General features: G+C 38.8%; 1 protein-coding gene and 1 pseudogene across 1 annotated transcript in view; one reads left to right on the top strand and one right to left on the bottom strand.

The window, feature by feature from the left end:
• TMEM117 (transmembrane protein 117) overlaps positions 1-23,212 on the top strand; it is a 556,897-nt gene that overhangs the window by 458,044 nt on the left and 75,641 nt on the right. The window lies entirely within an intron of this gene.
• Positions 10,451-10,936, bottom strand: LOC100671057 (large ribosomal subunit protein eL21-like; annotated as a pseudogene).

Below are 23,212 nucleotides of genomic sequence, written 5' to 3'. Positions count from 1 at the left end.
ACATTACTTGTATTAGTTACACCCGAATTCCTTTGGCAGTTCCACAACAGTGGATAGCCCACTTGACTACACATTCCTTGAAGGCAGCGCTTCAAATCGGTTTTTTCCAGTGTGCACCACCACTGAGAATTTGCATTTCCACCCCAGATGTACTCAATCAGAATCTATAGTTTAATAAGATCCCCGGGTGATTCTTATGTATCATTTCCTGGGAACTCGTTAGAAACGCGAACGCTTAGCAGGGAATTCGTTAGAAATGCAAATTTTCAGCAGCGGTTCGAACCTGAAGGAACCAGTTTGAGACCCTCCTTGGAGGCCGAACCATCACAATTATCTTAGTATTGCCATCATTTGGCCTATGTGTTGCATGCAGTAAGAGTTTCCTTAATTGTACACTGATTCGAATTGGGTCGAATTAAGTTCATTTGCCAAGGATTATGAAAACTCCTAGCAATTTTAGCCCTATTAACACTCAAAGTTCTATTTAGGATTTGAAGCTTTGCAGGAGGGCTTCAAACTGGTTCGTTCCTGTTTGAATTCCTGCTGAGAATTTGCATTTCCACCCCAGATATACTGAATCAGAGTCTATGTTTTTAACAAGATCCCCAGGTTATTTCTTATGTATAATAATTTTGAGAAGTATACCTAATTTGAGAACCACTGCTCTACTATTGGTTCTCAGAATTGGTCCCTAACCAGCAGCATTAACATCGCCTGGGAACTTGTTAGAAATGCAAACTATCAATAGGGGTTCTAACTGGAATGAACCAGCTTAAAGCCCTTCTTTACAGCAATAATGCATTTTATTCTGCCAGCAAGTAAACAACTCCATAAGAGAACCATTAGCTCTTATAGTTCATTCAGCTACTTGTGGAAAATTGGTATCACAGACTAGACACAGCAGCAAATTCTAGCCTGGCAAAATAAATGTTATAATTTATAACTTTTAACTAAAAGATATCTTTGCTTCAGATTTGGACCAGTCTTGCCCAATGTTCATCTTAAATTTTTGCTACCATTTCAGCTTGTTTATAGAGAATGCTAGACTTTCCCTGCAGCAGTAAGATCTCATTACCAGGGAGGTCAGAGACCATTAAAAAACCCAAAGGTGTTGAGGTAAAGGGAAAGTGGATGTTGTGGATTGGATTGTGTCCCCCCAAAATTCGTGTCAACTTGGTTAGGCCATGATTCCCAGTATTGTGTGGCTGTCCTCCGTTTTGTAATTGTAATTTTTTGTTAAAGAGGATTAGGGTGGGATTGTAATACCCTAACTAAGGTCACATCCCTGATCCAACGTAAAGGCAGTTTCCTGGGAATATGGTGTATACCACCTTTTATCTTACAAGAGATGAACAGAAAGGGAAGCAAACAGAAAGTGGGGACCTCATACCACCAAGAAAGCAGAGCCAGGAGCAGAGCAAGTCCTTTGGACCCAGGGCTCCTGTGCGGAGAAGCTCCTAGTCCAGGGAAAGATTGATGACAAGGACCTTCCTCCAGAGCCAATAGAGAAAGCATTCTCCTGGAGTTGATGCCCTGAATTTGGACTTCTAGCCTCCTAGACTGTGAGAAAACCAATTTCACTTTGTTAAAGCTATCCACTTGTGGTATTTCTGTTATAAAAGCGAAAAAAAGAAACACTTTTATAGCAGCACTAAATGACTAAGATAGTTGTTAAAAGATAGAGTACTACATTTTATGCAGATAACCCACACCCTCAGCATTTGTTTGACAGCCGTGCCCTCCCCCTGCGAGGCACCCTCACAAGCACTGCCATGCCAGTCCTCTTCTACATGTTGCTATAAAACATATTATCATAGTGCACTTATGAAAATACCTCATGGGGCAGTCAGGGGGATGCTACTGGCAAACAAACTCAGAAGCCATGCGTTATTTGCGTGAAATATGGTGTATAAATGAAAACATTTCCTGTTACATAAATGACGTCTTGTCTCAATGATTCTTGAAATCAGCATGAATTGCTTAAGGAAATTAGGGACCTGAAATGAAATCAGAACTAAGATAACATGTCTTGATGGCTTAAGACACAAATTTTATTTCTTAGAAGCCTAAATTTCACAAAGATGCCACAAGGGCCACCGGAGAGGAAAGAAGCGGCCATGAAAGGAATAGTGGAAAGGAGAGGGACTAACCCACCTCAATTAGAGCACCTTCAATTATTGTAGATTCTTATAAAATATCTCTCAGGGTTTACTGTAGACAATATTTTTGAGCATCACAACTCTAGAACAGTGGCACAAATAAAATATGAAATCATATAGGAAGATGTGTAAGCGTTCTGAAAAATCAAACTGTGCACATACAGAATAGAGGAGCCAAGGCTTAGTAGCGGTAAGTATAAGAAAGTTTTATTGCTCAGTTTGAACCAATACCATGCTATGACTGAAAAAAAAATAATAATAATGAGAACATGGACTATATTAAAAGAAAAATGAGATTTAAACATTGGAGGTGATAATTTAGCTCTACTCTGATCTAGTCAACCCAAATTTACCCAGAAATGTGTTCTGTTTTAGGCACTGTGCTTTCAGAAAGATACATACAAATGGGGACATTTTCAGGAGAATTTGACAAAGGATAGTGAGGAGTGACCCAAAAGCTGGAAAAGAAAGATCTCAAGGGATATAAAATAATTTACTTAAAATACTAAAAAGTTGGTGTAAGACTGAGGCTTAACCTTGTGTTAAGAACAACGCTCTTAACCTTGTCAGGGGAAGGAAAAGGCAATCTCAGAGTTTATTGTCGTTGCCGTCCACTTGGCGCCAACTGACGGTGATCCGTGTACAGCAGAAATGTTGTGCAGGATCATTAGTATGCGTGATCCATTGTTGCAGCCACTATGAATTTTGAGTGCCTTCCAACCTAGGGGACTCACCTTCCAGCACTGTATCAGACAATACACTGTGGTGATCCATAAAATCTTCACTGGCTCATTTTCATAAGTAGTTTGCCAGCCCTTTCTTCTGCCATTCCTGTCTTAATCTTGAAGCTCAATTGAAACGTGTCCAGGGTGACCCTACTGGTATTTGAAACATCAGTGGCATAGCTTTCAGCATCACAGCAACATGGAAGCCACCACAGTATCAGGAGACGTGCTCATGATAGGAATAAGCCATTCCTTTTTTAATTTTAAATTATGAACGTTTCGTATCAGTTTTAAAAAAAGCCTTTAGTCTAACTAAGCTAAACTCCTATCCTTTAAGGTAGCTTTGTTGAATGGAAATCTTATGAAAGCCACATATGTAATAATAAATTTTTTGGTAGCCCCAATAAGAAGATAGGAAACATATAAAATTAATTTGATAGTATTTTATTTAACTCGATATATCCAAAATAGTCATTTCAGCATGTAATCGATATAAAGTGAGATCTTTTACGTTCTTTTTTTCATTCTAAGTCTTTATGCATATTTTACACTTGTGTTGTCATTGTTGGTGTGTGCCGTTGAGTCAGTTCTGACTCATAACAACCCTATGTATCTCAATTCTAATACACACATTTCAAGTGCTTAATCGCCACATGTGGCTAGTGACTGTAAGTTTTGGATAGGCCTAAGATGTTGATTCTAATTAAATATTAATGTGAAAAGAAATTCTAAAGCAAGCACTACCAACTACTGATAGGTGATTTGCAAAAATACTGGGTCCACGGCAGCTTGTGCAAGGATAAGGCCATGTTGCACCTCATCTACATGTACACACATGTACACACATGTACACACATGTACACACACACACACAGGTTTTGCTATTTTGTTGTATTAGTGTAAGATCACATTATTTTGCATTTTAAAAACCACAGTATTTCAGCTCCACGGTAAGTGGGAAAACATCATTCATCTAGTCTGGGAACCTAACCACAAAGGCACTGAGTCCCCAGTAAGCAATATGGAAACAAAGTCTGGAATTGCTTCATTTATGAAATGGCCAGCTTCTGTCCAGAGGTGACCACGTGAGCATTTTATTTCGGGCCCAAATAAATGTTTTTAGTGAAGCTCTAGCATCTCTTCTAGTGAGAGGCTTTTTCTTCCCCCAGCAGCTGATAAGCTGCATAAACGGTACCGTTCAAGCTCTTTGATCAACTAAATGTCTTTCTAATCTCTACAGAAGCTAGGGCACTATAATGTAAACAAAGCACCACGGGTGCCAAATCAGAAATTGTCACATGAGGTATTAGATCCTCTGAGATAGTTGTCAGCTCTAATAGCAGTGATGTGTCATAAGCCTAGAGCCATGTCTTTGGGGCCAGATATCACTAATAACCATTAAGTTCAAGCCCATTTCAGTTCTCCTCAGGGCTGCATATTTGTTTCTTCTATGAGCAGCCTCCATCTCAAAGAGTCAAAGAGCTTTTAGCAATTAAGAGGGAACTCTTTTCAGTTTAAGCTTAAATGTTGACAGTTTGGGTTGTGAGGTAATTGCTCATGAAATAATGATGTCGTAAAGTTCATTGAAATTTAATGGACAATATTGAGTATCTTTCTAAGCTTCCTATAGGATTTAACAAGTCTCTACCATTCAGAGTGTCCATACCTTCGTGTATACTGGATTTTTATCTCCCATCTAGGGAGTAGCTGCCTGGGGACTGGATCTGTGCTTGCTACCACTCTTCAATCCCGCAGAGCCCCTAGCTCAAACTCAGTGCTCAGCTACACTTGCTAACCCATGGACTAATGAATGAAGAAAGAGAAAAAAACAAACTTTTATTCCTGTCACCTTAGACTCATGGGTTTTACCTAGGCTGCCAAAATAAATTTAATTAACTAAAATAATAAGTATCTATTTTTTTTTATTTAATAATTATGCATGAATGCCTACCAGGCACAAAAGCATCACAATTATTAATCAATTTTTATCACATAAATCAAATGTAGTTTTTGTTGACTCCAGTAGACAGAGCAGCCACTTTTTTGTAATGTGTGTGAACTGAGGCCCAGAGAAGACACATCCTGACTGCACGCCTTAGCAGTTCTGGCACACTGGACACATTTTTAAACCTCTCTGGGCCTCAATGTCCCTCATCTATAAAATGGAAACAATGACACTGCTGGTAAGTGTTGCTAGGAGAAATATATCACATAATGGTTTATTTTAATCCTTTTGCTTTTATTCGGTTTGCCAGGATGGAATATGTCTGTGCAGAGCATTTTACTTGTGACTAGAAATGTCACTTCAACTAAGGAAACCAGTTTTGCACTGTATTGTTTTTGCTCTGTATAGGTCAGTAAGTGGGCTGAATGAAAACAAAACTAAATGGGCTTACTACTTAAGACTATTTTGAATATTTTATAATAATATGACCACAGATGAAATTGTTCTATAGATCCCTATTGTAATTTAAGTTAAAAGATATAACCCCAGCATAATTATAATTAATTTCTATGTTCTCAAGCACTGTGAAATTTCCTATGAAATTTTTGAGGCAGAACCAACTTCTAGCTAGGAGGATATAAAAACAAAATCGAGCAAATAAACTACACACACACATACACACACACTATAGAATTGAACCTGCTTTACAAATAATTGTAATTAGGGAATTTTATTTCTGGTCAAGTTTATATATGTGTGTGTGTTCATAGTTTTAACTAATAGCAGAGGATTTAAAATATCTGTAACTTAAAGATATATTTAAAATAACTCTGTATAAAAGCTGTACCCATTCAGGTGCATCTGATACCAAGAGATTTAAAATATATGTCTTTGCACTTTGACAGTTTCTGATAACATTACAAATTTCTATTATGATTTTGTAAAAAGTGAAATGTTTCTAGAGAGTGTTTCTTGGTATCATAAAAGCTATGAATAATTGTGTTGTGAGAACCACCCACACAATTTGCACATCTCTCTCTTCCCTGAGACCACATTGTTCTTACAGGGAGTGTCTTTGATCAACCACTCCCAAGTTTCTTGTTTTGGACTGCTCATGGGGGCAGATTACCCAATAGGCAAGGTAAGCACATTTTTCACCACATAAAAGACTCTACTGCTAGGTATGGCTGGCATCTGTCTCTCTCCCAACACCATAGCACCTTCCTATAGAATCAAAGCCTCTTTTCAAATTTATAACCCCTGACAGGAATGGGTGACCCAGTAAGCAAGGTATGCACAGGCTTACTTGTGCTTATCTACTAATCTGTAGTGAACAATTTCACAGATGATGAAGCAAAATTGTTCACTACAGGTGATCTGGTAAGCAAGGTAAGCACCGTGTTTACCTCGCCTGTTGGATAATCTGCCCATATGTGCCATTTATGTGATAAGTAGTTATTAAATGCCAACAATATGCCAGGCCCTGGGCATAAAATAGGCATAAAATAAAAACGTCACTGACCTCTTGGAGCCTAGAGTCTAGTAACAGAGACAGATATTAACCAGTGAATCACAGAAATAAATTCATAAATACAACCTGTGTGTTGTAGAAAAGTACAGGGGGATATGAGAACACTGAAAAGGGGGCCCTGGCATAGTCTGAGGGGTCTGGTTAGGGATCATTTCTCGGAAAAATAAGTCAGTAGAGCTCCACGAGGTGCAGCTGGCAATGGAGAAAAGAGTACAGTCTTGGGCTGGGTATCAGCTTGAGTTTCACATCTCCCTGCTGTGTGTTCTGAGGTAAATTGCTCAACCTCTCTGAAACCTTAGTTTTCTCATTTATAAAAGCATATCATTATATTTACCTCAGTAGGGTTTTGAAGACTGTAAAGTAGAATTATTGGTAGCTGGCACATAGTGTGTATATAAAAAACCCCACTGCCGTGTATATAGCAAACAATGATGTTCTTTCTCTCCTTTGCTCGTTTTATGTCAAACTTTTTCTTAATGCCTAATATGGTTAAGCGTTTGGCTGCTAACCAAAAGGTCAACAGTCTGAGTCCACCAGCTGGTCCTTGGAAACCCTATGGGACATTTCTACTCTGTCCTATAGGGTCACTATGAGTCAGAATCCACTCAACGGCAATGGTTAATGTAGTTGTAGTATTTTTCCTCTTAAGTATTGCTTAAGAAGGTCAAAGATTGTCAAGACAAATAATTATAGAATCCTATCTGCAGTAGAAATACTGATATTCAATTCAGAACATTTTTATTTTGAGTCAAGTGTTTCGTGGGTAGTGTAATTAAAGAAATGGACTCATTGATTTTAGAAAAATAGCATGCATCGTGCATATCAGTACCTTCACTGAGTAAAGCCATGTGACTTAATGGAAAAGTTACAGAACTAATTGAAGAACAGGATAGCCATTGAGGCTCTTGAAAAGACTTGGCACAGCTGTGGGCCTCAAGTGAATGCTTCAGTCCCTTCCAGCTTAATCATGTTGGAACGCTGGAGGATGAAGTTGGTGCTGATTTCATCTAGTTGACTCTTACTCTTTCTGAGATTCTTAACTCAAGGGTCACCTCCTCTGAGAAGCCTGTCTTCACTACCTAAGGCTTACATTATGTGTCTCACCTCTGGGCTGCTCTAGGAAGAGGTTCACAGCTCTTTATTGAATGCGCGGGGGACTGAATCGACTGTAGCTCTGTGCTCTCCATGAAGACTTCCCACCTCACTACCCAGCTCTTAGCCCAGCGCCTAACACTTAATAGGCACTGCTTAGTGAATATCTGGTGCCTGATTTAAAACAAAACAAAACAAAAATTCACTAATTATGTCCTCAACACTGTAAAAATGTTCTGAAAAAGAATGTAGAATGGCCTTTCACCTTAGAGATTATAATTTGGCAAGGAGAACAAGAAAAAGGCACCAGCAAAAACATCAGGCAATATAAGAGGGAATCATAAAATGAGGAATAATCTATACGTTTTTCAGGGACTCCAAAGATGGTCAGGATTATTCTGGATTTTGAAGACTGTAAGAGGAGTCACTAAGTAGAAATAAGAATAGATGCAACAGGTGGGGAGCATCATGAATGCAGCATGGAGCCATGTGGCAATGGGCTTGAAAAGAGCAGTAGAGAGTCGATGGTGGTTAACAGTGAGAACTAACACTGGATGGGTAGCCTGAAGTCAGATTATAGAGGTTCTTGAGAATCTGGAGCAGTGTAGACTTGCTGGAGTCAGAAATGGGGAGCATTGGTGGTTTTGAGCATGAAACTAACATGTTCAGAATAAAGTTTCTTGAAATTTAGATTTTAGAAAATAAACCAAGACCAAAAGAAATAAAGCTCTGAGAAAAGTATTTAAAAATAATTACTTGTGTTTAATGTTGTTGTTAGGTGCCTTCGAGTTGGTTCCAACTCATAGCAACCCTATGTACAACAGAACGAAACACTGCCTGGTCCTGAGCCATTCTGACAATTGTTGTTATGCTTGAGCCCATTGTTGCAGCTACTGTGTCAATCTGCCTTATTGAAGGTCTTCCTCTTTTTCACTGACCCTCTACTTTACCAGGAAACCCCAGTGGTGTAGTGGCAATGTGCCGTGGCTGCTAACCAAAAGGCCAGCAATTTGAATCCACCAGGTGCCCCTTGGAAACTCTATGGGGCAGTTCTCCTCTGTCCTATAGGGTCACTATGAGTCAGAATCGAGTTGATGTCAATGGGTTTTTTGTTTTTTGTCTGCTTTACCAAGCATGATGTGCTTCTCCAGGGACTGGTCTCCCCTAATAACATGTCCAAAGTATGTGAGTCTTACCATCCTTGCTTCTAAGGAACATTCTGGCTGTACTTCTCCCAAGACAGATTTGTTTTTGTTTTTAAATTTCTAATGTACTTCAATGTCTTCTATCTCATTGATCACCATGGCCGTTCAGCCAGGTAGGGTGGTATTTGTATCTGTTTTACAGATGAAGAAGTGGATGATCAGGGAGATAAGTAACACGTTCAGAGTCATCTAATTAATTAATCATAGGGCCAGGGATAGAAAGAAGGACTTCTGAATTTTAAATCTCTATTATCAAAGTTAAAATTTATTAAATTGTAGCAACTGTATAGTTGTTTAGGTTTTTATGTATATTGTCTAATTAAAAACATTACCACAATTTGGCAAAAAGAGATTTTTCTTGGCAAGGATTTTTCACTTTTAGGTTAAAAATATATGCATGGTTGTAAACACATACAACATTGAAGAGAATTAGATTTTTCCTGGGTAAACATGTTTGTAATACTCAAGTGTCATAATACTCAATAATATGTAATAATTTAACTTATAAGTAAAAAACTAGAAAAAAACTTGCTGATAAAACTACATAGATTTTATAGTACAATCAAAAAGGGGAAATATTTTAAGCATAAAAAGTACAACAAGAAATCAGGAGTTATTGCAAAGGCTGTTTATTTCTGTAGAAGAGACACGATATGTGTTACACATTTCGAGCAAATTTAGGATATCAGAATCAACATGTTTTAAATAATTTCTTGAGTGCTGTTAATTGATTCATAAATCTTTCACCACAGAATAATACATCTGTTTTTTTTTTAACTTTTGTTGTTGCTGTTGAGAACATATGCAGCAAAATATACATGAATTCAACCATTTCTACATGTACAATTCAGTGACATTAATTACACTTTTTGAGTTGTGCATTCATACCCCCCTTTTCTGTGTTGATCCTCCCCCATTAACGTAAACTCGCTGTCCCCTAAGGTTCCTACCTCATCTCTTCAGTTGCTGTTGTCACTTTGATCCCATGTAGTTCTTAAAAGAGCATAATGCTCTTTTTTTTTTTTTAAAAGATGAAAACATGCATGTGGTCAGAAATCCAAACAGTCCAGAGATGCTGATAATACAAATTCAAGCCTCTCCTCCCTTGCACAACTTCCAACCTTCCCCTTTCTTCCGATATCGTTAGCTACCTTCAAATTGGCCCCTACTCACGGAGACCCCGTGCACAATGGAACAAAACGCTGCCTGCTCAGAATGCTATGGGTTTGCTCCGTACGGGCTTCATTGGCTGGTTTTCAGAAGTAGATCGCTTACTAGGCTTCTTTTCTGAAAACAAATTCTTTATGTGCATAGGTAAGTAATTAGATCGTTTGGCATGGTTGGTGGAGTTGTTTTTTACCTAAGTCCCCCTATGTTTTTAACAGGAAAGGACTTTCTATAGAAATAAGAGCAAGCTGATTTCCCAGATTTTATTGGGCTGTGGTAATGCTGGCTGAGCTTTCTAGAAAAGTAGAAAGCACAGCCAAATTACAATGTTTATGAACATGGTCCTGTGGCCTTTATCTTTGATAAGTAAAAAATGATCCACCTTTATTCTGACTGGCTTTCCTTAAATAATGAGTGAGGTTAAACCTTCTTTGTTAAATTTATTTATGTATTTTCTGGAAGAAAAACACTTAATTTTAATAGTAAAGACAAATTTTACCCATCAAATTAAGAAGCAAAGTTTGCTTTAAAAATACTACATTTTTAGGGGAGAGGACACAACACTTCCCGACAATTAAAATCAAAGACAACATTTTTACATTTCTGACGTCTTTATTTTATGTCCATTATGCCATGAACTCCTAGGGAACAGGTTCCAGCAGCTCAGGCCGCTTTTCATTGGCTCTCACAAAGCGTGCCACTCTGGGTGGATCAGGCTGGTGCTTCAGTTGAGCCCAGGTGCCTTTCCCTTTAGCGTCCTTCTTTTTCTGATCATTTTCCTTCATGCATTTCAGAGCCATTTTGGCTCTTAGAGTGTATAATATGCTCAATATCCACATTGATTCTCTTGGCAAGAATCTTGCCCTTAACTTGTTTGTTTACAACAATGCCAACAGCACACTACACATTGTAGACTCTTCCAGTTTTGCCATGGTAACATTTGTGGGGCATTTCTTTTTGAATATTGCCCATTACCTTGATGTCTACAATATCACCTTTCTTGTAGATTCACATATATGTAGCCAAAGAAACAAAAAAACTCCATGCTTTCTGAAAGACCTAGAGAACATACAGAGGGTGCCTCGCCTCTTTTCCTTTGTGTTCATCATTTTGGCGAATTACTGTAAGATGGCAGTTCTGGCTGAAAGGCCAATAAGTTTATTGACTATTCACTGTATTTATTAAGCCTCCATTTTCTTAGCTCTTTTTTTTTTTTTTTACCTTTATACGTTTTCTGTCTACAATTGATCTTGGTGGAAGGAGTTAAGTCATGATGCCACTTTTTTTTTTCCCAAATACCTAGCTAGTTCATTAAGTGAATAATCTATCTTTACGCCATCTAAGATGAAATGCCATCTTCATTGTACATTAAGTAATTTCTACATGTGTTGTAGATGTGTTTTAAATCTCTACCCTAATCCAGAGAACTTCTGTTTCTTCTTAATGCAAAGAATGTTTTATTTGGGACTTTATGATATATTTTTATGTCTGGCAGGGCATCTATTGCTCTTCTTGTTCAGACTTTTTTTTTTTGTTCAGACTTTTCATAGCTAGTTTTATGTGCGTTTTTTAAATTTTAATTATAGAATTATTAGGTTCACAAAAAGCCCCATTAGTTTAGAGACAATAAAATAGACAATATTGACAGTTCCATCCAAAGTGAAGTTTGTCTTTACATTTTGCTTTTATCTTCCTCAGAGGAATTTTTAAGGTTTTCTTCACATAAGGCCTATAATTTTTTTTAAGTTTGTGTTAGCTAGTATATCTTTTTTATTGCTGTTATACATGGGTAATTCCTTTCATTACATTTTCTAATTGGCTATTGATTATGGAAAATCTATTGATTTATATATATTAATTTTGTAACCAACTATATTTCTGAAACCTGTTTCTAATAGTGTTTCTGCTGATTCTCTTGGTTTTCTGAGATGAAAACGTGATAATTTTGCCTCCTGCTTCATGGCTCTTTTTTTGTTGTTGTTGTTCTCTGTTTTACTTCCTTGGCTACTACTTCCAGAGCAACGTCAAAATGAAGTGTAATAATATGGCAGATATAGATTATTTTAATGATGGTCACTTCAGTTTCTTTATGGAATTATTTATTGCTTGCTAGAGCCTGGAAAATTAAAGATTTGTTACTGTTCTTGTTGCCTGCCGTCAGGTTGGACCCCAACTCATGGTGACCCCATGTGCCATGGCACAGAATCCTGCCCAGTTCTGTATCATTCCTGTGATGGGTTGCAAATCAGACCATTGTGATCCATAGGGTTTTCGCTGACTAATTTTCACAAGTAGATCTTTAGGCTTTTCTTCCATCTCAGTTTGGAAGCTCAACTGAAACCTGTTCAGCATCATAGTAACATGCAGCCTCCACTGATAGACAGGTGGTAACTGTGCTTGAGGTGTACTGGTTGGGAATTGAAGCCGGGTCTCTTGCATGGAAGGCAGGAGTTTACTACCAAACCACCACTGCTCTCCACCCCCGCTCTACATCTCCTCCAGATACCACCAGGTATTTTTCGTAAGCTTAACTTCCACAACTGCAAAAGAATATTAAGGCACAGCAAAAGATGCTGAATATTTTCTGGATACTAGTACGGGATAAAAGAACTGAAAGCACTGAGTTTCAATCAATATTTTAAAAGATCAGTCTCACTTCTCACATGTTAACTTTGAAATACTGTTAGTAGCTTAAAAAAAAAAAAAAACCCACTCCTCCCCACCGAAAGACAACTCTAGCCCATTGTGAGCCCTGTTGTGACATTTACTCATATTACTTTGAATGAATACTTTTGTAACAGATGTAGAGTGAAGCATGAGACAGGAGGAAGGGCAAGGAAGAAAAAGCTGGATTTAAACATCTGTAAAGTGCTTACTCTATGACTAATACCATGTTTTATATATACAGCTACTTTGGAAAAGAAAAAAAAAACTATAAAATGCAGCCTTCAGGCATTTTTCCAATGCCTAATAGATTGCTCTAAAACATAAAACCAGGAATCCAGGAATTATTTGTTTCTGGTTTCCCATAAAGCTTCATTAATCTTGATGGAAGAGGAGATAGGTCACAAAAATCAGAAAAATATCATAAAAGTTTCCTTTTCGTTTTCCTGCAAGCCTAATTCCAACACGTCCATAGTGAAGAGTTAGAAAATTAAATGGATTAGACATGTTCTAGAATATGAATTAACAGTCCATGAAAAATAGGAAATATATGTATGTATCTATGTGGTACAGCAGTTAAGAGCTTGGCTGCTAACCAAAAAAAACAGAAAAGTCAGCAGTTTGAATCTACCAGCTGCTCCTTGGAAACCTCATGTGGCATTTCTACTCCGAGCAACGGGTATGTATGAAATATCCAAATAACAGTGGTTTTTCCTAGCATGAGAACTTTTCATTCCTTATTATCAATTCATCTCTTTATTTCTTCATCATTTTTAAAACAATCATGGATAAAATTTACCAAATAATTATCATTAATCAACACTTTGCAGCTAAGAATAACAAGGCTTACATAGACTAAGAAACTTGCATAAAATCACACTTAGTAAATCGATGGACCAGAGCTTGTACCCCAGCGAATCTGACTCAAAAATCTGTGCTCTTAAACTCATATACACATAGGGTCGCTATGAGTTGGCATCAACCTGACAGCACCTAAAAACAACAAAAACACAGCCTTCCCCCCCAAAAAATTCATATATAAATAATCAGATGTTTTAAAACATGTTATTTATACAGCTACAGTAATCAAAACAGGCTGGTACTGGTATAACGGTAGACACGTGGACCAATGGAATAGAATTGACAGTCCAGAAATAAACCCACACCTCTATGGTCAATTGATTTTTGACAAGGGTGCTAAGTCCATTTGATGGGGAAAGAAGAGTCTCTTCAATAAATGGGCTTGGGAAAATTGGATCTCCACATGCAGAAAAATAAGACAGAATCCTGACTTCACTTCATACACAAAAACAAATTCAAAATGTATTAAGGACCTAAATATACAATCTAAAATCATAAAATTCTTAGAAGAAAATGCAGGGGCAACACTGCTGGGCCTAGCTTTTAATAATGAATTATCTAATATAATTACAAAGGGGCCCTGGTAGCATAGTGGTTAAGAGCTCAGCGGCTAACGAAAAAGGTCAGCAGTTTGAATCCACCGGCCATTCCTCGGAAACTTCATGGAGTGGTTCTACTCTGTCTTGCAGGGTCGCTATGAGTCTTTATCAACTTGGCAGCAATGGGAATATAATTACAAAAGCACAAACATCAAAAGGCAAAATAAATAAGTGGGACCTCATAAAAATTAAAAACTTGTTCATCAAGACTTTATCAAAAATATGAGAAGACAAGCTACCTCCTGGAAGAGTATCTCTGGAAACCATATATCTGAAAAGAATCTAATAACCAAGTATAACTCAGCAATTATAAGACAAACAACTCAAGCATAAAATGAGCAAAGGACTTGAGTAGGCATTTCATCAAAAAGGACATTCAAATGGCTACCAAACACAAAAGATGCTCAACATCATTAGCCATCAGAGAGATGCAAGTCAAAACCACAGTGAGATACCATTTCACTCCCACTAGGTTGGCTAAGATTAAAAAATAAACAGAAAATAAATGTTGGTGAGGATGTGGGGAAATTGGAACCCTTATCCCTTGCTGATGGGAATGTGGAAAACAGTGTGGCAGTTCCTCAAAAGCCTAAAAATAGAACTACCATATGACTCAGCAATTCCACTCCTAGGTATAGACCCACAAAACGTGAAAGAAGAGACTCAGAGACTTGTACACCAGTGTTTGTTGCAGGTCTGTTCACAGTAGCCAAAAGGTAAAATAATCTAAATACCCATCAACAGATGAATGGATAAAGAAAATGTGGTACGTACATACGACCAGCAGGAGAAACAAAGTCTTGATACATGCTACAATATGGAAGGAGCTTAAAGACATTTTGCTGAATGAAATCAGTCAATCAAAAAAGGACAAATATTAAATCACCTCAATTATATAAAAAGACAAGAAAAGGCAAATGTATAGAAACCAAATTTATTAGTGGTTACTAGGGGTGGAGGGGAAGGAGAGGGTAATGGTGGTAGAAAAATCACATTGAATAAGGATAGGGGTACACAGCCAATTATTGTAATTTCTGTCAATAACTCGTACACCTGTAAAAAGTTGTGCAACAAATACATTTGCAACATTGACCAGAAAAAAAAGAGTAGCAACTGAAGCTGATTATGTACAACCAAATGCCTCATGGTATTTGGTTCCTTGGTCTGGAGGTTTAGGGTCAAGTTTTCATGAGACATCCCAGTTAATTGGCCTAATAATGTATTTAGTGCCTCTGTTCTACCTCCTAGCTTGTTGCATAGTGCCTAGGGTCTTAAAAGCTTGCAAGTGGCCATCCAAGGCTTGATGATTGGTCTCTATTCACATGGAGCCACAGAAGAAGAAGAGTCAGGAATAGGAGAAGGATATGGAATACGTGGCTAACTGTCTCTATGAACAACTGCCTCTTTTGCTATGAGACCAGAAGAAAGTGATGGCGCCCGGCTGCAGTTACTGAACATTTTGATCAAAGATCCTATGGAAGAATCTTGATCAAAAGGGGGAAAATGCAGAAGAGAATTTCCAATTTCAAGGACTCTTCACTTTCTGGACCCATAGAGGGTGGACGAATCCCCGAAACTATTGCCCTGAGATAATCTTTAAACCTTAAACCAGAAAGAGTCCCTGAAGTCTTCTTAAAACCAAACAATAGCTTAACTAGTAAAAAAGGTCGGCTTTGGCATTAGTCTTGCTGTGCCCTGATGCTGTCAGCTAGACCTGGGATTAGGTTCAGATATGGACATTACTCTCTAAGGGAGGTCCTAAGATCAGCTAGAACATGTTGGGAAAGATGAAACCACAGCATGAGAGGATTTGAAGTCACATCACATGAAGGAAGATCAAAGCATCAAATGGGTTATTTAACTGGATAAGGAAGAACTGAGATAGAAATTGTAGCAATGTTCATGAGAAGAGTCTTGAAAAGGCATTAAGTATACTTACTCTGGGATGAAGGGATATGACTGCATCAGGAAGAATGTTAAAATAAACCATTTGAGATTGGTAGAAGGGAGTGCTAAGCAGTGAGTCTTTCCAAATGAGGCTGCCATAACAAGTAGTGAGTTCAGTCATCGTGAGAGCTCATCAGCACCAAGCCAGTTGCCAGGCTGGATGAGGGAATTTCAAGGGTTGCAGATCACACTCTGGGATTCTTAGAAGCATTCACAATCCTCACTTGTACTCACTATCGGTTTGATTCCCCAGATATTTTAAAAAAACAAAACAAAAAAAAAGGAATAGCTGTATATAATAAAACTTAAAGTAGGTTGTAAAACTACAAGTCAGCCACCTAGTTTCTGAAGCACTATTTCAGTGTACCAGCTATTTGAAAGCAGGACCACAGCAGATCGTTCGTCATGTCTAAAGGCTTTAGGACCACTTTTATTACCTTTTCGATTTGGCTTTGTGCTCTACTTTTTTCTAAAGATTGGCCAGCTTTACTCATCTCCCAAAAAACCCAGTGCCCTCGAGTCGATTCTGACTCATAGCAACCCTATAGGACAGAGTAGAACTGCCCCATAGAATTTCCAAGGAGCGCCTGGCAAATTCGAACTGCCGACCCAAAGAGCTTCCAGTAAAATCTAGGAAGCAGCCCACCCTCTTTTCAACCAGCTTACAGCTGACGGATTCCAGGCAACTGCTCACAGACGGCCAGGGTAGATGCAACTTTGGGTGTGGGCGGCGAAGCAACTTTGTTCTGCCCTTTTTTCCTCGCGGCCCACCAAGTCTTGGGGGCAAATATTTAATACCCCTGGGAATATTTCTGGCTTCTGTTTCAAACAATTACTGAACTAATCCAAATTACACAAACACAGACCATTTATCAAGGTCAGCCCGCAAAGATTTGCACACCTAGGCAAAGTGTTCCCAGCACAAAGGATGAGCTGAGGATAAGTAAAGCAGAAATTAGTTGCTGATTAGTCAAAAAAACAAAAAAAAACACTCATTAACTAAGGATGGAGGAGAGTTTGCAGGTTGGATTACCTAAATGGTTATTATTTTATTAGTATGAAACTAAGAAGTGGATCACTTTGCAAATTTAGATTGAGGCATTTAACTTCAAAGGATTTTAATATTCTTCTTAACAAATGAAGGAGAAGAAAAGGAAAAGAGATGTAGTGTGGATCAAGCAGTGATGGAGAGAATATTTCCAACCCAGGGGCCAGGTCCAACTTTCCTTTTTGGTCTTTATTTCCTCCAGCAGTAAACAAATTCTTTAAAACTTGTTGCTGTTGTTAGCTACTATTGAGTCAACCCTCACTCACAGGAATCCCACACACTACAGTATTGGAATGTTTTGATCCACAGGGTTTTTATTGACTAATTTTTGGAAGTAAATTGCCAGGCCTTTCTCTAGTCTGTGTTAGTATGGCAGCTCCGCTGAAACCTGTTCAGCGTCATAACAGCACACAAGCCTCCAACGATAGATGGGCGCTGGCTGCAAATGAGGTGCATTGGCAAGGAATTGAACCCAGGTCACCTGCATTGAAGATGAGAATTCTACCATAGAGCCGCCACCACCCCCTCTCTAAAACTTAAAAACAAAACAAACAAAAAAAAAAACAAACACATTGCTGTTGAGTCAATTCTGACTCTTAACTATCCTGTAGGATAGAGTAGAACTGCCCTATAGGGTTTCCAAGGCTTTAATCTTTAGGAAGCAGACTGGCACATCTTTCTCCAGTGGAGCAGCTGGTGGGTTTGAACCACCAACCTTTCTCTTAGCAGCCAAACATGTAACCACTGCATCACCAGGGCAGACTCTAAAACTTAGTGTCTGTTTATTTGTTGGGTGGCTATGAGTCAGAATCAAATGATGGTATGCAACAACAACAACAACCAGGGGACTCTTCTATAGTTCTCCACTCTTACCTGAAAAACAAAGAGGAAAACAACAGCAAAAAAGAACACTGAGGAACCTGTGCTTAGACCTAGAGGCAGTCGTTCAAACAGAACAAGAGGATACTGCATGGTTTAAAGTCAGGAAAAGTGTGCATCAGGGTTATCCTTTCACAATACTTATTCAATCTGTATGCTGAGGAAATAATCCGAGAAGCTGGACTATATGAAGAACGGGGCATAAGAATTGAAGAAAGGCTCATTAACAACCTGTGATATGTAGATGACAGCCTGGAAGAGGACTGGAAATACTTACTGATGAAGATCAAAGATCACAGCCTTCAGTATGGATTACACCTCAACATAAAGAAAACAAAAATCCTCACGACTGGACCAATAAGCAACATCATGATAAATGGAGGAAAGACTGAAGTTGTCAAGGATTTCATTTTACTTGGATCCACAATCAACACCCATGGAAGCAGCAGTCGAGATATCAAACGACGCATTGCATTCAGCAAAACTGCTGCAAAAGACCTCTTTAATGTGTTAAAAAGCAAAGATGTTGCTCTAAGGACTAAGGTGTGCCTGACCCAAGCCATGGTGTTTTCAGTTGCCTCATATGCATGTAAAAGCTAGACAATGAATAAGGAAGATGGAAGAAGAATAGACGCCTTTGAATTATGGTGTTAATGAAGAATATTGAATATACCATGAACTGCCAGAAGAATGAACAAATCTGCCTTGGACGAAGTACAGCCAGAATGCTTATTAGAAGCAAGTATGGTGAGACTTTGTCTCACATACTTTGGACATGTTATCAGGAGGGACCAGTCCCTGGAGAAGACTTTATGCTTGGTAAAGTAGAGGGTCAGTGAAAAAGTGGAAGACCCTTGATGAGATGGATTGACACAGTAGCTGCAACAACGGGCTCAAACATAGCAATGATTGTGAGGATGGTGCAGCACTGGGCAGTGTTTTGTTCTGTTGTACATAAGATCACTATGAATCATAATCAACTCAATGGCACCTAAAAACAACACCTGAAAAGTTTACCTCAAAACTTAACATCAATAAATTATATTTATAGGCAAGGAGATGTTAGTGGCCAGAATTTTTAAAAAACCCACAGGATTGCATCCTCAACATCATACTCCCCTCTAGCATAACAGTTTAGAGTGGGAGGAGATTGGCACTAGGCTGGTCATTCTTCACTGTTTGGCTGACACCGGAGTGGGCCACCGTCTATGGTCATGGAACAGTGGGGAGGGTCAGACAGGAAAGGGCACCTCATACTGGTAGGTTGCCTGGCTTGTTCAATGCTGGGCATAGGGGAGTAAATATAAAAGTCGGCTTTTTAGTAATTGAGAAATAAGTGAGAGGCAGGCTTGAGTTAAAAAAGCACAACTGTAATGGCAGGGAGAGAAAGTTAACTTATTAACACCACTTGAGAACTTTGAGGTATGATGAAAAGCTAAATTTTCACCAAGTAAAGACTGAATGAGCACTCAGGGTTGGCTTCATAGGTGTGTGACCTGTGCGGCCACACAGGGTCCTGCATTCAGAAGGATCCTATAGTTGGTTTAATGCTCTGCAGTTGCCATCTTGAAATTTTTAATGACTTTTAACTGGGGGGAGAGGCCCTGTATTTTCATTTTCTGCTGGGTCCTATAAATTATGTAGCCAGTCCTGCCAGCACCAATGAGAACATCAAACCACTGCCCAGTTAAGATATCATGGCAATGCAAGGAGGTGGATATACAAGCCTAATTTGGGCATATAAGGAGACAGCATTGCAGAGTGGACCTGGGTTTGGTACAGACCACCCAGAGGGAGCTGTTACTTGAGAATCTGAGTAAGGTCAAAGAAGGAACACAGACAGAGGATATGTATTATTGTATAAATACGTGACTGTAAGCATACCTGTATGTAAACTGCTGTTGACAGGGCCCAGTGGTCACTGTCATTGTACAGTCACCTAGTTGCATACCTGGGCGCCCCTAGGTGATATAAGCAGTTAACTAGCTTGGCTGGTAAACAAAAGGTTGGAGGTTCGAATCCACCCAAAGGTACCTTGGAAGAAAGGCCTGGCAATGCACATCCAAAAAATAAGCCATTGAAACCCCTATGGAGCACAGTTCTCCTCTGACACACACAGGGTCTCCTTGAGTCAGAACTGACTTGAGGGCAACTGGCTTAGCTGTATATCCACATTGTTGCACCCTTTCTATTCATGCCACCATTGCTATATGGAGAAGATTCTGGGTGGGAAAAGGTCAAGGTTCTCTCTCCTGTAACTCCGTGTGAGTTGGCCTAGGAGTGCAGGCAGGGTCTCCAGTGCCTTCTGCCGAGACATCTTATTGCCTACATTGATCTCTCTGCCCTTGCTGTCTTTCATTTTTATCCCCACAGCAGGGTGGGCCTGCTCAGAGAGGGGTGAATTAAACCAATCATCAGGCGTAAGACTAGAGAATTCAACTAAGTGGGGAGTGGAGGCGGGGCGTGGGATTTCCAAGCTGCAGGGTGAACTCGGGGCTGGGCAGAGGGAGAGAGTAGGGTCACTCTTGTGGATGGGCTAGTGGAAAGGGAGATGGACACACGCGGAAGAGGCTCACTCTGAGGAGGACTGCTATCTGCACAGCGACCTCTGAGCTGAGGTGTTTGGAGGGAATCTAGGAGTATGGTCTAGCTCTGAATTTCTGCCTCACTGGCTCCCGTTTTCTTCTCTCTGAGCTCTTTAGATCTCTATTTTTGTCAGAGCATATTCCCCTTAGTTCCTTTGTCATGTGATGTAGTGGACTTGATTTCAGGCTGATGTAAACCCAATTCCTGGCATTTCCACAAAGTAAATGGGAGACCCTGAGCAAGTTTCTTAGCCCCTCTGGGCTAGGTTTACATTTTCTTATTTAATAAAACAGATAAGATACCCATTCATAATATTACTACGAAGATTAAGTAAGATAAAGTATGTCAAGTGTGGAACAAAAACAGATCCTTAATGGCTCGTATGTATTATTAATATCATCAGCATTATAGTAATTGTCATTCAGGTAGTAAAGGACTAAAGACATATCAAACAGACTAGTACAAAAGTCTGTAGAGGTTCTGGTGAATAGAAAGCTAATTGCTTTTCATTTACAGAGTCAACATATTGCTATCATTTATTTCTTTACTGATTATTATTATTATTACTTATGTGTATACACATACATATATATTTTAATTGAAAATATACCAGAACAATGAGCTCTGCCCCATTAGAATCTCTTTAATAGATCTGCAAATAAGATTATCATCAGGAAAAAACAAAAATATTACAATTTGGGACAGTGTAATCTCTTACCTTCCACTAAAATCATGGTGGTGAGAATTTTTTCTTTCATTTATATGGAAACAGAATAATTTAGAGCTGAAAGAGATCTTATATAGATCATCTACTAAGTTTCTTTTTACAAATGAGGAGTTTGAGATCTATGAAACTAAGTATTTGAAAATACTGAATTACTTTCCTCTAAAATTCTATTGGTTCAGTAAAAATACCCAAACCAAACCCACTGCCATAGCAATCCTATAGGACAGATTAGAACTGCCCCATAGGGTTTCCGAAAATGTAGATCTTTATGGAAGCAGACGGCTGCATCTTTCTCCCAAAGAGTGGCTGGTGGGTTCGAACCACTGACCTTTTGGCTAGCAGCCAAATGCTTTAACCACTGCACCACCAGGGCTCCTTCAGTAAAACTAAAATCATTTTATTTGTTTAATTTTGTTGTCTTTAAGTAAGTTAACTTAAATCATTTCAACCTGAGCCTTAGCTGGTAAACAAGACTTCTGTTATTTGTATCCTCTGCTATCCTTTTATTATGCCCTTAAAATGATTATTTGGGACAAATGCTTGATACTCTATTTAATTTATAAATGGCATATTGTATACATCTTGTAATGTTCTATTGAGGTGCATCTAAATTAATTTACCTGCCCAACTTTTAGTTCCTGAAAAATGATGTCTACTCTACAAAAGTCATTTGTAAAGCGGATAAATGCTGCTATCTTTCATCCTGCTTCAAAATACGGTGTGGTTGTCTATAATCTCTGCTCCAAAATACACAGGCAGCATGCAGTGAAGAAAATACACAATATAGTGCGTTCTCTCTTTCTTTGTTTCTCTCTTCTTCCTTTTCCCAATAGGAAAAGTACTCAATAAGTTTATCTTTTAGACTCTTACATGCACTGAGTGACAGCCATGGTATAAGACAGCAGGGCATGGATTTTCCGTGTTTCCCAGACTGTCTCACTTCAGCATATGTTGCTGAGTTGTTCCTCGTTGTATCAAATGCAGCTGACCAATTCCCTTTAAAACAGTTTGAATCAGCAGTGATTTCAGAGTTGTGTGCTTACTCTGTAGTTGACTATCTATGTGGATTTTAATTGATGAGTTTTTCCAACACAGGGGAAAAGAAACCATAGGCAAAATACATGTAAAATCTTCAGCTCACTGAAGTGGCATAATGGCTGTCCCTTTGCCAATGGTTGCATTAAGTAAGCTTATCATTGAAAATAATGCCCTTCTGAGGGATGCCATGTGAGAAGAGATTATTTTTCTGGGCCAATGGACTAGTTTTTAATCGCTATTTCTTTTCTGATAAGGACATTGATTTGCCATTTGTTTAGGCAATTGAATATAATTTATTTTGAAATCTCTATCATGATATTTATCTCAATTGTGTGTGTATATATACATATTTCTTCAGCAAATCAGCTAAAAGTAATATTTTCCCACTGCCTTGTTTTCCAATTAAATCAGCAATACCTATCCTGTAGCTTTTTATCCCACAGTCTTCTAGATTCCAGGTTTAGAGTTTCTCCCACAGGTAACTGATTCTGGAAGAATTTCAAATGTCATGCATTTTAAGTCTGTACTCAGGCTACAAAGACATAGAAATAAACTTCAGCTCCAGAAAATTCTCAGCCTGTGATAGAATCATAAAATATCTCAGGTGTGTTCCCAAGAATACTCTGGGGTTCAAGGGCACTTGTGCTTTAAGCGTTCATAGAGGACAACGGTGTTGGTTTCTCTCAATGCTTCATATCTTTCGACATAACGTGGGATAGAACCTCATAGTTTTTTTGTCTTTATGAATCTTTTTCTTTTTAGTGTGCTTTAAGTGAAAGTTTACAAATCAAGTCAGTCTCACGTACATATTCCTAGCTGCTCTTCTGCTAAGGAGACAGCACAATGCTCCTCTCCACCCTGTATTCTCCATGCCCATTCAGCCAGCTCCTGCCCCCCTCCGCCTTCTCATCTCACCTCCAGACAGGAGCTGCCCGCATAGTCTCATGTGTCTACTTGAGCCAAGAAGCTCACTCCTCATCAGTATCATTTTCTGTTTTATAGTACAGTCCAATCCCTGTCTGAAGAGTTGGCTTCGGGA

This window comes from Loxodonta africana, chromosome 4 (genome assembly GCF_030014295.1).
Source record: "Loxodonta africana isolate mLoxAfr1 chromosome 4, mLoxAfr1.hap2, whole genome shotgun sequence".
Lineage (NCBI taxonomy): Eukaryota > Metazoa > Chordata > Mammalia > Proboscidea > Elephantidae > Loxodonta > Loxodonta africana.
The sequence above is the reverse complement of the archived record's forward strand: the minus strand, read 5'-3'. Positions and strand labels throughout refer to the sequence as shown.